Here is a 14,633-nt window from a genome sequence, read left to right as displayed (position 1 = left end):
TAGTTTTATTTGTGTATATAATCTTCCAATAAATTAATAATAATGAGTTAATAAATTAATGATTATGAGACAGTCTGAGTTCATTAGCCTGCTTATTAACTGAAGGTTTGTTTAAAATGTTACCACATTATTTGGAATACCAAGATATGAAAGATGGAGGGAATGTTACTTGATAATTGGCGGGACAGATATGGTAGTGGGGGAAAAGAAGTTGAGCGGCCTTCCTGTAGGTGACGCTGGAAGAGGTCCAAACTGGAATTCTTGTTGACAGTCTGATTTTGTGCTTGTTATGATGTGTGTCTTCGGTTATCAAAGTTAAGAAATGAAACTGTGTATTTAAATGCGTAAGTAGTATTATCCTTAGATCTCTGTGTATTTAATAATAACCTTACACTACTATTATTTTCATGTGTGACAAGTAAAAAGTGAGTTAATGGTTGTATTTTAAGGGAAATTGCTTTGCTTTTATAATGTAATGTTATTGCCTGAATCATCTTCTAAGATTTAGTTAATAACTTTTAGTTGGAATTATATTTATATCTTCTTCGTGACAATCACAGTAAATGCTTTGGTTGTCGTAAAGTCCATTATATTACCGTTGTTTTGGTACTTCGTTGTTTATCAATGAAACAAAAATATTAAATAAATAAAATAATTAAAAGTGCCTTTGCTAAGTAATTGAGTCAGTAATTAAGTAAACGAATTGATTGTTATAGAGTTTGGATTGGAGATTTCAATGCTTTCAAAGAGTTTCTAATTATATCCTATTTTCACTAAGTTTCCTTACATCTAAACGGTGACTACTTTAAAATATAAGAATCTGTTAGTTTTTTGTTTTTTTTTAGAATGAATTGGATTTGAAGTTTAATGATAAGCCTATTTTAGTGCAGTTTATTTTCAATTTTAAAATTTCAACTAACGATTGAATTTTCCGTAATAACATTATAGTTCAGTAATTTGTTAACTATTATAAACTTTTAATAACTTATGTTTATTTTAAATTTAAGGAATTTAATTATTTAAAAAAATAAATTGGTAAACTTTTTGTAAGTTAACATAATAGTGTCAATTGATAAAGTTATCATGACATTTGTAATTGGAATTCATCGAAATTTCCCCCCTCGACTATTTTAATTTTAATTGTAAATGTCTGCTCCACGTTGTCTTTATTTAATTGAATTAGCTGTAATTTATTTTATGCAGACATGGTATTAAACATAAAATACTTTTTGGAGCTTACTTAATGTAAGTAAAGGATAAATTATTTGCTTCTTTGGCTGTTTTTCAAATTTCGTTCCCAAAAGTTTATAAAAATTTGTATTCTTTCCAATCTAGTGTTCAAGAAATAGAAAAACCTCGGATATTCAAAACGCGTTACGATTTTGTGTAAAATGGAGAGCATTTTTAGTCATAGGTTTTATTAGGTAATTGTAAAACTTACATTGAAATTCTTCTGGAATCATTAAATATCATATACTTCATAATCCACTGTTAAAAATTTCATGTACGTATGTATTGATTATCAGCCGAGGTAGAAAATCGATTTCATGTAACTTCAGTTTAACTAAAGCTATATAAATTCCAATGAAAATTCACGAACTTGCATTGTCAATTGTTGTCTTAAAACAAAACTGCACATGTTAATAGTTTTAGCTTCTATTAGTTATAAAAATAGGCAAATACGCATTTTAAGATACTAATTAGGAGATCATTAATTGATTAATAAATCTTAACCGGACCAATACGATATAGCAAGGAATTAATGAATTAGGCTTTACTTTCAAGTTTGTAATGAAAATCTAATATTTTTAAGATTGGATATTAAAGTAATACGTCACTCCCCGATGATCCTCCGAACTCGGGTACGCCATCCACAAATTTTTTTAGGCTTCATATAATAATTTCATAAAACTTTTATATTGTATGTTATTTATTAATATAATAAATTATTCATTTAATTAATATACTTTCAATTTTAATTTGAAATAATAATTAAATAAATTTGAAAAGTTTTTAACAATAATAATCCTGAATCTCAAGAGCTATTGTTATGTAGACTAAATTCACATTATCGATAAGAGCTGTAATAAAATCCCTTCTTTATCTGATCGAATTCTATGAATTTGTGAGTCGAATGAAGCTTATAAAATAGCAGTTTTAAAATAACTGTTGTAGTTGATAACAAGTTTACATAATGTTATGTAATTTATATATTGCAATTAGGAACCAATCCAGTCAGTCAATTAAACTGTTTAAATTAACTACTAAAAAAAAAGTTAAATAAATAGAATACTTGCCAGCATAGCAACCAGTATATAGTATCTGGTAATATAGCAGAAACTTAAACTGTTTCTGTACTTACAATCCCCTATTTTTTTATGTTCTTTAATCTTGTTGAGAAAATCTACTCTGTTATTTGACAACATAAAAAAAGTTGACAGGGCTCTGTTCTTCCTGATTCCTCAATTAACTATAACTTTTGATTAACATAAAATTTGCTGATTACTACTGATATCAGTGACAGTTACGAATGCAGATTTGAAGGTTAAAAAATAAAAGCAATTAATAACTGACATTAGCAAATAATTTTTTTTTTTTAAAAGAATAGCAACCCATTTCTACTTGTGTATTTATGTGTAACGGTCTATACGGCTGGTATTTCGAAGCATTTCAAATATAACAACACACTTGTATTGACATATACCGACTTACATTGCATCCTTAATACGCCTTTAAATAGTCTGTATGAACTTCATCTTTGATTAGATTTCTATCCTCTTATTGTTTTAATTCTGAATTTATAGCTTATTTATTTTAATACAATTATGCATATTTATTTATTTTTTAGTCAATATAGTATTTGCTTTCTTATCTACTGGTAAAGTATTCAATGGTCCTTTTATCAATGACCCTTATTCAGATTTTATGGTACAGAATGGTAAAAGAGCTAAGGCACGTCTAAAGGGTCATTGGTTGGATTCCGGCCTGAGCGGGTTGACTTTTGTTTCATAGCGTTTCTACAGAATGAAAAATCGACTTTTTCATTCTAGTCGGGATAGGGTGATATTTATGATAACTCCCATCTCCGTAGCCCAGAAAGGGAGTAAACAAAGAACAAAACAAGAAAAGTTTGATGTATTCCTGGCACGACATTCTTTGTCGGACAGGGAGGTGGTATATAGTTTTTTGTGGATCTTGGTAATCTTCAAGCCTGACGACTACATAGCCAAACCATTTCAATAGGAAAGCTTCTAGGACCTTATTCATCGCCAATACAAGTACTTTCGAAGTTGTAAATTACGGATGCAGTCTCTTGTTCGCTCCTTTATACTACTGAGAAATTTCGTTCCACAGCTGTCATTCTACTTTCCTGACAAAAAAAAAAAGTTATGGTTGGACAAGGCCTGTATACAACTCTAATCCTAACTCCTCATGTAAATAAACCTCAATAATGTCTATAAGGAGCATCACAGAAATAATAAAGTTGTATCTTTCTAGTAAGCGTGCGTTATAATTCTGTTCCCTTTTTTCCTTTTTTTCAAGCCTTTCAGTCCAAGTGCTCGTAAGTTATATATATAATAAAATTATCTATTAACTAATAATAACAAAAACATTGTTAAATCCATTTCAAATCGACAATGTCTTTTTGTAGGAAAGCTTTAAAAAGAACAAAAAAAAAAAAACAAGCTGGCTCGGAATAGAAACATTCATTTGGCCAAGCTAACAATATAAAACATAAAATAAACAATATTGAAGTTGAATAAAATAATGAATAAAAGTAAAAATTGAAAAGGTCTTTTAGACAAACATTTTTTAAGCTAGATAAATTATGAAATCTAAAGAAACAAATTTACAAAATCAATAGATAATATAAATAAAAACTAGAAAATATAGGGAAAAAATAGAGAATATAAAATAAATACTGGTCGACGGCCCCGAAGAAAAGTCAGAGAGAGATAGTTTGCCGCTCTGTAACTATAATCACCGCTGCAACGTCCACAGTTGGTGGGCTCACATCAATACTGGCTCATCAACAGTTGAACTATACAAAAGCAAAGATGGCCACACTGGCACATATTGAGGGCAGACAGGGTCTAGTTGTTGTAATTAATTAATACGATGATAATAATACGAGCTGACTTATTAGCAACAACTCATATTCCAGTGAAAGGCCAGAAACGCAGAAAAGGTCTGGTTCCGGACTGTAATGTCGACTAAAACACTCAAACTGTCCAAACTAATACATTCAAAACGCAGACAGGGATAGTTAGAAACTATAATGGGTACTAATTAGCAGGAACTGATTTAAAAATGAAGATGGTCGTGCTGTTGTTAGACTACGCCTTACCAACAGTTTAACAACTCTTAACTGTGGTTTTTACACTTAATTATAATACAAAATATAAATACATTTTTTTCTAAAATAAAATAAACTTGTAAAAAATGGAAAGGTAATGATACAAATAAAGTAAATGTAATTAAATTAACTACTAATACTAAATATCTAATCTCTCAAACTTCCTAAAAGAACGTTCCTTCATCAACCCCCTCCAATCCGGCTTTCGATCTGGCTATTCAACACAATTCGCTCTCCTTAAAATAACCCACTACCTCCAAACTGCCATGGAACACCAAAACCTAACTATCCTCATCCTCCTAGATTTCTCTTAAGGATTTGATACGGTTGACCACAACATCCTTCTTACCAAACTACGAAATCTTCCTCTATCCAACAATGTTTTGCGCTGGTTTCAACCCTTCCTATCCGATCGTTCCCGGTACGTAGTACTTCCTGATAAACCTCCATCAATGACTCGACCCCTCACCTGTGGTGTCCCTCAGGGTTCATGGCTATCCCCTACTCTTTTCGCTATCTACATCAATGACCTTCCCATCCTTATCCAACCATCTCAATACCATTTGTACCCAGATGATTTCCAAATTTACCTTTCCTTCCCGTCGTACCTTTTCCACCCTGAAGCGTTTAAATTATCTTCGTCACCTACTTCATATTGAAACCCGCAGGCTCCTGGTTACATCCTTAATATTCCCCCACTTTGACTATTGCTGAGTGGTTTACGAGGGTGTCTCTGGGGATCTCGAAGCAAAATTAAAACGTATAAATAATTGCGTTGTACAATTCATCTTTGGGGTCCCCAGGGACGCCTCTGTCACCTGAGTTTATGAAGAGTTAAAGTGGCTTTACCCCTTCCTTCGTCGTAAATATTTCCTTGCTTCCTTTCTCTATCAAGTTATCCAATCCCGCCGTCCATCGTACATCTCAGATATCCTTCTGTTTAAGTCCTTCAATTAACTGCCCATCGAACCGCAGCCTTTGGTAGATATTTCCTCATCCCTTCCTTTTCCCGATGGAATTCTATTCCCTCCTTTATTCGTAGTTCTAATACCCTTCCAATCTTTAAATCCCGTATCTTCGACTACCTTCTGTCCACCCAATTCCGGAAGAATAACAATTGAAAGTTTCAAAAAAAAGCTTTATATATTTTATGTCTTAGATTTTCGTTTATAATTGTGAATATTTACAGTAGCAGAAATTATATCTTTTCATTTCTTATTTTTTTAGTTTAATTGTATTTGATTTTTTATCATTTTTTTTCTTTTTATTTACTATCAGAAGTCATCTTATGTTTTATAATATGACAAGTGGTTTTATTTTATTTGTTTTATCATTTTTTTTATATATTCTGTTAATTATTGTTGTTTATTTGTATCTTTTTAAATTCATTGTATTATTTTATTTTATGACATCTTGTAATTTCATCTCTATTTTGTAATTTACTCTAAGACTCTAAAGCCTAATTTTGGCCCATGTAAATTATTCTGAAGGGATCAATCCCTTAATAAATAAAGATTATTATTATTAAATAAATAAATAAACGTTATATTTTTCGTAAAACAATGTCGATTTAATGCAATTTAAGTAGTTAACTTGTCTATGTGAAATTGTTATATCGAACTTTCATTAACCATCATTATTTCAATTTTCGTAAATGGGAATTTACTTCTAAGAGTCCACACTCGATAAAGTATTCGAAAGAAACAAAAATTAATTCTTAAAGTCAATATTGGTTGGTCACCTCCGGATCATTGATGTTGGGCTTGAAAAACGTAACCGTGAGAAGAAAATAATCTTAACTCATCCAGTTGCGCCTCTAATTGTTTTTCTTATCTTTTCTTTATTCCTGGTTCTACTCTACTTGAACTTCTATTTCTTTCTCTATAGGTATTGTTTAGGTTTAGGATCTATAAAAGTAGATCGTTTCTCTCACCATCTCGTTTTGAGGTCATTTCTCTTTGTAGGATAAACTTCATGTTGAGACAAACATAATGTGTAATTTATTTGTTGGCAAGATTTTTTTTTTTTAATCCTTATTTCTTTTACTTCCTCAAACATCTTAGGTAAAGGACGAATGGTGAACAGAAAAGAAAAAAAATTGAGATGGTCCATATTTGTAATTTATATTAACTCCAGTAGGTACGAAAAAGTTATTATTAAAAAGATCATGGTCGTCATTGGTTCTTTCCACCCCTCGATTTGTAAAACTACCGAAATATTTTTTATGAAACTTTAGAGCTAAATATTTGGTTTTAAGAATATCATAGTCATGAAAACAAAATCGTTTTCGAGAAAAATTCATCTTAGAAGGAGAGAGGTAGTTCCAAAAGGGTCTCTAAGTATAGGTAAACATTCCATAATAATACAGCGAAAGGGATTGTGGGGTCTTAATCCTGTTTAATCACGGGGACATGAATGTTGCCTTTACATTTTGTCTAAATCTCCTAAATATTATAAGAATTTATGACCATTAAGTTTGTATTCTTATCTAACAGGTGGCACAAAAAAATATCGATATTATTTTATTCCAAAAAATAAAAAATAAAATAGAGTGTTGAAGGAAGCACCTTTAAATAAAATCTATAAAAATGAAGCTACTTATAACAACACTTTTTCCCAAATAATGTTTATTTCAATCAAAATAACGAAAAAATATTTATTTATTTTTTTTTTTTTTTTTACTGATAATTAATCTCTTGTTTAATTTTCATCGCGATTTAAAAAAAGAAAAATAGATTTCACTTAATTTTGAGTTCTGTCTTACCGTGAACTTATATAGTTTTTTGGGGGTCTGATTGACAGGTAAAAAGCTTTAATAGGTTTGGGTTATGGTTTTTATTATTTAAAAATTACTTTAACTTTTGCACTTTTTTATTGTTATTCTTTTGTTTAATTTACATCACAATTTAAAAAAAGGAAAACATATTTCACTTAATTATGAGTCCTGTCTTACCGTGAACTTAAATAGTTTTCTTGACTAAAAAGCTTTCATAGGTTTGGGTTATGGCTTTTATTATTTAAAAATTAACTTAAACAATTTTCTTTTTTTAGATGTGTAAGTGAAATTTAGTTGTATCGAACTATTTTTCAGGGATTTTTGCAGCAATTTCATTCATTATTATTTATATTAAATCTTTACGTAAAGGTTTGATTGTGATACTTTGCTTATTTAGATTTTTAGACTGACTCTATTGATGTATTGAAAATTAATTTCATGTTGTTAGCACGAACCGTTCATCTTCGAGTTTGTTCACAACAACTTATACCAAGTTTAAAACAGTTATTAATTATTCAATTATCCATAAAAATAATTTAGAACAGTTATAATAAAATTTAAAATACACCTACGCATTTTTATTATAATTGCGCATTCATTAACACTTGCAAATCTTCAATTTCATATGCTTATTAAATTGCATGTAAATGGGTGAAAATATACATATATTTCATTATAAACTTGCTTTTAAGAAGCTTCTATTAGGGTCAGCGACTTTCCACACCAATACCTTGGTTCTGACTGGATACTCGAAGAAATGGGGTAAAACTAGACACTATAAACTTTTTTTGTAGCTAGCTCTACACTTTCTCACTTTAAATTTATGTTGGAAATTGCAATAAAAGTCGTGAGAATTACTGTAGAATTGCCTTTTTTAATTAACAAGTTTTTGGAACAACTTACTTCAAGTTTCAAGGTTGATACATTGATTTTTGCTAAATTACAAAATGGCTGAAAGTTTGTAGATAGACAGTTAACTAATGTACTGTAATGACATTTTTACATTAGAAGGTCTCGGGACCATCTTCATTTCTGGCGCCCCGGAGGGTTGTCAGGAATGGAAGAGGAAGCAAGGTAAAACTAGGGAGTTTGGGTGGTTAGGGAGATTATAACGGAAGGAATGATATCTGGTTCGGGCTAGATCGGTTACATTTGGAACATTAAGGTCTTTATGTAGATTATTTGTGACAAAGTAAGAAGCAGGGACACTTGGTTAGGCCTAGGTCTATCATTTTGAGGTCTGTGGGCAGCGCCGGTTCGAATTCGGCCTGGAGCGTTGAATTTTTTCATTAAGTGATGGTCCCACAAAATTAAAACTTGACCTCCCCCCCACCATGGTTAGAATAGGTTGGTCACCTGTAGATAACTAGGCAAACATCGCCTTAATTGTGGATTGCCTTAAAAAAAAAAAATAAATAAAATAAAAAGCTAAGCTAGTTGACACGCAGACCTCTTTTGGAGAGAGAAGAAGAAGCATTGAAGATTTCATGAAGGATTTTGAATTGTAAGGATTGGATACGAGAGGGATTCAATGGTTTAGTGGAGCCCCAAAGCTCTACTCCGTGTCCAGATAGGCCTTATAGCTGTGTAGATCATTCTTTTATAATGGATTGGAAGTTTAGACCGTTTGTCTGGTAAGTGTTGTAATAGTCAAAATCGACGTGTTGTTTCCTGTCTTTACAGTCTTGTGTGAGGATTCCAAGTTAATTAGAACAGCAGACTGAGGAAATTAAATCAGAATTTAAAAAAAAAAAAAAAAACAACTTTTGTCTCTCTTCGTTCCAACTGTAGGTTTTCATATTATGTTTTTGAATTGTGAATTCAGAGATGTTCCCAAGCAACACATTTATTTGTGAAAATAAGTAGATTATATCTTGTAAATAATTGTAACATAATGTAGTATTTTATTGGATAAAATTGTTGCTGGTAGTAAATTCACACTTTTAGAGCGTTTTTATCTACCATCTGTTTTATTTCAATATTTTATTTCCTACATTATACCTTATTTTATTTATTTTTATGTGCTTTTTTTTTTATTTCTTTAATTTCTTTATTGATTTTCATTCCTATTTTATTTTATTTTAGTATGAATGTGATCATTCATCACTATTACCTATTGTCCGCAATAGTGTGGCAGATTGTAATATCTATCAATTGAATAAATCAAAAAAAAAAAAAAGTTGTTCATTTACACGTTGACCAGGATTTTATGGATTCAGTTTTATTACTCCAGGGGCTAAAGTTTAAAATACAAGTACCCATAAATCCCTAAATCTTCAATCAAAGGAAAAAAAAAACCTTTCTCTCTTATTAAATTTTCTAGCGAAATTTGTCATTTATTTTTGTATTAAAATTTGGTTATGATATAAATAATCTTAAATTGTTAGTCTCTTATATAAATCAGGAAGTCCTACAGTCGCCGCATTAACTACTCACTCAATTGGCTTCCCGGACCTGCTGAATTTTATTGGTTTACTATTTACTCTTTGGTTCATTTATGATTTGTGAATTTCCTACGTTAGCTGATCTTTGTATCAAATTGTCGAGAAAGACAGTAAGATAACGTATTTTCTAGATACGGTATACGTAGAATGTTTAAAAATTGTACTGACTAGCTGTTCCACCCGCTCGCTTCATCACCATGCACAATTTCCCGAACAAAATCGAGAAGAGAGTTCATTCAGTTCCCACAATACTTTTTTAGAAGTATATCTCGTATGTTTACTAATTTTTAGAATATAATTGGAAGACTTCAGTAACAAATCCTTGAGGTGATCTTTACATCTAAGAATAAGTACATTTGTCCTTTTAATTGTCATTCTTAAATTTCACATGGTCGACTTTTCGGGCGTTCCAAAAATATCTAAAATTGAGGAGAAGATGGTTGGGGGTGCGGTCAATGAAACACAAATAAGTATGATTAACTTATTTTAATGTGCCGACGTTTCGGCTAGAGAAACAAAACAAGATAACAACCACAGTAAGTATAGAAAAATAGAAAAATATAAAAAGAAAGTATAAACAAAATAATTTTACACATACAATGAATAGTTTTACAAAATAGTCCACGGTCAACTATCTCTCATAATTATGAATATTTAAAATTAATTGTGGTAAATATAATATAATAATGTAAAACTTTTTCATGCATTAAAACACTTTAAAAATTAAAATGAATAATATATATTTGTCATGGTGGAATCTATTTAATAATTTAAACTTCAGTCACTATCGAAAAATGAGTCAGTGGCATATATTATCTTTTATTATATATTATGCCATTGACAAAGATCTATTACAAAGTACTTCTACGAAGATAAACGTCATAAACTATTTTATAGTTCATTAAACTAGCTTTAATTTGAGTCCTAATAGGCATCTGTATGTCGATTGGTTTTTCAGGTATAGATTTCTCAAAATAAATTCACTTACTACTGATCTTTCAATACATTTTTTTTATGAAATGTTGTTTTTTAAAAAGCTTTATCTCGAATACTATTGAACGTAAAATAGCTCTATTAGGGCTCATATTTTAGCAAATTTACTCAACTTTAAATGACGTTCTCTTGAGTTTTCTAGTGTTGGTAGTTTTAAAGATATAGAGCTCCGAATGAAAAATTAAATTTTGTTAACTTTTTGAAAGAGCCGCCATTTTTTATTCCCCCTAGCTATACTTAGCAGACTCAGCAACCTTGAGTATTAATTATACATAGTTTTCATTAAAGTAGTCCAAAATTGGGGTAAAATAACTGCCTTTTTTCTCCTCTTGGGTTCTAACACTATGATCGTGTATTGACTAGTAGCCAAACACGTAGTCTGGGGGGAGCTCTTGGCTAAATAGGTGCCTTATTTCATTCCGAATAAGGTTCGAGCATATTAATTATTTTTTCTTACTCAAAAAAATAATTTTCCCAATTCAAAATAAAATCAATGAAAAGGAAATTTTTCCTTTCTCTTTCTGTAAATCACCATTTTGTGACTGTGTTTTGGAAAGAATCTCGATAATTATTTCAAATTGAACTCATGGTAACTTCGTTTCCACGATCTGATTCGCTAATTTGGTACATTCTCTAAGAACTACTTCTCGATGATTTATTGTTTTCCAAATGCTCCTGAATTAATAGTGTATACGGTAGATACTTGGGCATTGGTTGATATTATGACGCTAAACTTTTAATCTTCGCAGATTTCTTCTTCTCGATTTTCGGGTGAATCAATTCTCCTATCTCTGAAAAACTATGGTTAGTCATTCTTGAAACCCTGTGGTTCTTGCTTTTTCCTTTTACTTAGTAAATTTATACTGTAAAAGTTGATTTCATCCGCATCCCTCTTTTTCTCTTCGTTATAACATTATAAAAAAGTTGTATAAAGAACGGCAACCTTTGACTTATCATGTTCAGAAACAAGTCTGCAGACCGGTCGCTCTACCCTTATGAAAGTTAATGCGACCTAAGAAAAAAGAATTGCCTCGAAAGATGTTGCAAATTTAGCAGAAGTTTCAGTACTTTTGAGAATATGTCAATATATCATCGGTTTGGTTTAAGAGTGCCACATCTGACAAAAACAACTATTTTATTTTTTTAGTTGATATATTTAATAGTTAGTTCAGTTGATTAATTACTTTATGATAGCTCTACTAGCTTTAGGACAATCTGTATGACGACCACAGTAAGGAAAGTAACCCCAGGTCCACTTTAGAAATATTTCCTATACAAAATAAAATCAAAACTTTTTTTTATCAGATGTGCCATTATTTAAGGAAAGCAATAATTTATTCACGGCCTCACAATATGGCGATTCGGCTGTGTTACCGTTGTAATTCGTTAGATTATATTAATGAATAATATAATATATTTTGTGAAAGCATATGACATTTTTGAACACTATCACCTCCAATGTCCTAATTATCATGATGAATTCCTGAAAATAAAGGTAAATGGCAAAAGCGAAATAACGAAGTCGAAGCTGCAACATGCGTTCAACAAACTATAACGGAACGTCTTACCCCGCCGGTTGCGGATCACTATGAAGATGAAAACGGTACTCTTCTGTTTCAGACTGACCGCAAATTGCCAGCAGCGGATGACCTCTTTGGCTCTTCGCAAGAATTCTAATTTCAAAACAACGGTTTAGCATTTGATCCATTTCATGCCTGCGCTCCTCATTTCATTCTGGATGTGTTGTTGCGTAATGATATTTGTGAGTTATTAGATCATCATAGCCGTAAATAACTAAATAACACACTCGGAAGTTGGGAGGAGGGGTGGTGTCGAACTGAAAAAAACACTATTTAATTATTTAATCTATTGATACAGAGATAGACCTCAAAATGGAAAAATTAAAACTTAATGAATCAAAGTAAATGCTTGTTGGTTTTACTAGCAAAAAATTTTTGCCGACTGGAATGAATGACCAAGAGATCGGTTGAATTCAGGCCTAAAATCTCTGGATGATGTTTGAAGCATAAATGTTGCTGGAAAGAGGATGTTAAAAAAAAAAAATTAATTCAGCTTGTGTATCAAGGAATGTATTAGTTCTGAGGCAGACAATCATATTTTTCTGCTTATAAAAATTTATACTCGAAGAAGTCCTGAAAACCTATGGGCGCATAGAATCCAATTGTATAGATGCACAAGGTACTCGAACACTTCTTAGTGAAATAGTCAATGTACTTATCAATTTGATAACTGAACAGATAATGTAAAATCTAAATCTTTTAAAAAAAAAATTGAAAAGTTGTAATTTTTGTAAAGAAGAGAACTTTTAATTGTATTATTCCTAAGGTTAGTTGAAATTTACTTAGCACTACTGTGAACTAAGACATCGATATGAAAATTTGAGTTGAAATAATATTAAAAGAATGTTATCAATATTTGTTTCTTGTTTTTGTTTATGTTCTATAACAACTAGTGTTACAGAACTAAACTGCTTATAAGCTCAGAATGGGCTTAGTTTTAATTTTATTACATATAAAAAAACTAAGCTTTTGAAAAATTCCAAAATATCAAATAAACTTGATATAATGGAGAGGACTAATAATAACGTAGAGATAATAGTGTTAGTACATTTCATCCCGTTCGTAAACTTAATTCATACAAACTATCACTCACATCCCTTTAGTTTCTTCCTTTTCCTTTTTTAGCACTCCCCTTTCCCTCATTCACGCATCGCTGTGTTGTCTATTGCCTATCCGTAGCACGGTCTACGACATCAGTGCAGGTGTTGTATTTTCTATTCGCTTTACTTTTCAAACTATTCGGACCATTTGTAACCGAGTGCGGATATCAGACACTTTAAGCTTTTAGGGACGAGATCAGAGCATTTATTTTTCAAACAACTACAGGGTTTCAAGAGGAATGAACGAAATATTGTATATCATTATATTTTAACGCTTGAAGAAGTTTGTCGGGGGGTGCGGTCAGCAAAGAACAACATAAATAAACAAAACCATATTTATTTATGTTGTTCTTTGCTGACCGCACCCCCCGACAAACTTCTTCAAGCATTAATCTACGGTCAACTATCTACAACTCACTATATTTTTTAAAAAATAACATTCATTAGTTTTTGAAACAGAGCATACTCTTTTTAAAAAAATATGTTAAGCCATTTACCAGACCTCAATCACAGGAATCAGCGAGTCTTCTAGATCGCGAAGACCAATTGATAAAGATAAAGAAGCACTGCCCGATATTTTGATACAAATAAATCTTTTTAACCACATAATTATTTTTATAAAAAAAAAAAGTTAAAAAAAATTTACGTTTTTTAACTGTTGTTTCTAGATATTAAATGTACAAGTTGTGGCATTGTGAGCCCTATCGTATTTCAACTAACTAACTGGACAACTTCAATGCTTCTTAGTGTGCAGCAAAAGTAAATGAAAGTTAAAAAACACGGAAGGAGTCAATAAATTCACATTAATGATTAAAGGAAGTAAATAGATTAATATATTTTTACAAGGAGAGGCATATAATTGGTGTTACATATATCGAATCTGGCGGAAAAGAATGCTTATGAATTAGCTTGGGAAGCCCTCTGAATGTTCTCCTTGGGAAGAACAGGTTGAGAGAGCCCCAACCAGGTTAGGTAATCCCCCACCATTCAAAAATTATTGAAAAAACTCCACACACATGTATATAACAAGACACTTTACTAACTAAAAAATACTGGAAATCATTAACAAATAATACACAAGTCATTTACTGAACAAAACAAATTGTAAAAATTGGTTTATCGATAAATACTTTATTTTGGGAAGATAGTTCGGGTGGCGGTCAAGGTACAAAATAGTTTTTTTTTTTTTGTTTTTTTTAATAATTTATTTATTGATATTTACAACTGTATACACATACATACAACAAGTAAATTTGCTGTAGGTGATATAGTAACATGATAAAAACATGTGGAGAATCTACCCACTGATAGAACTCCAATAACATTTCTAGAGAAGAAGATCTCGAGGCATTGAACGTAAAATAGCTCTATTAGGGCTCATAT

General features: G+C 31.0%; 1 long non-coding RNA gene across 1 annotated transcript in view; it reads left to right on the top strand.

Moving 5' to 3' along the window:
• Nucleotides 1-230: 230 nt before the first annotated feature.
• LOC136795136 (uncharacterized) overlaps nt 231-14,633 on the top strand; it is a 21,947-nt gene continuing 7,544 nt past the window's right edge. The window contains exon 1 of the long non-coding RNA XR_010842691.1: nt 231-344. This is a non-coding gene — a long non-coding RNA (uncharacterized lncRNA). The remainder of the gene's footprint in view (nt 345-14,633) is intronic.

The sequence above is a fragment of the Halyomorpha halys genome, unplaced genomic scaffold (assembly GCF_000696795.3).
Source record: "Halyomorpha halys isolate HHAL.00 unplaced genomic scaffold, Hhal_1.1 Scaffold37.1, whole genome shotgun sequence".
NCBI classification, from domain to species: Eukaryota; Metazoa; Arthropoda; class Insecta; order Hemiptera; family Pentatomidae; genus Halyomorpha; species Halyomorpha halys.
The sequence above is the reverse complement of the archived record's forward strand: the minus strand, read 5'-3'. Positions and strand labels throughout refer to the sequence as shown.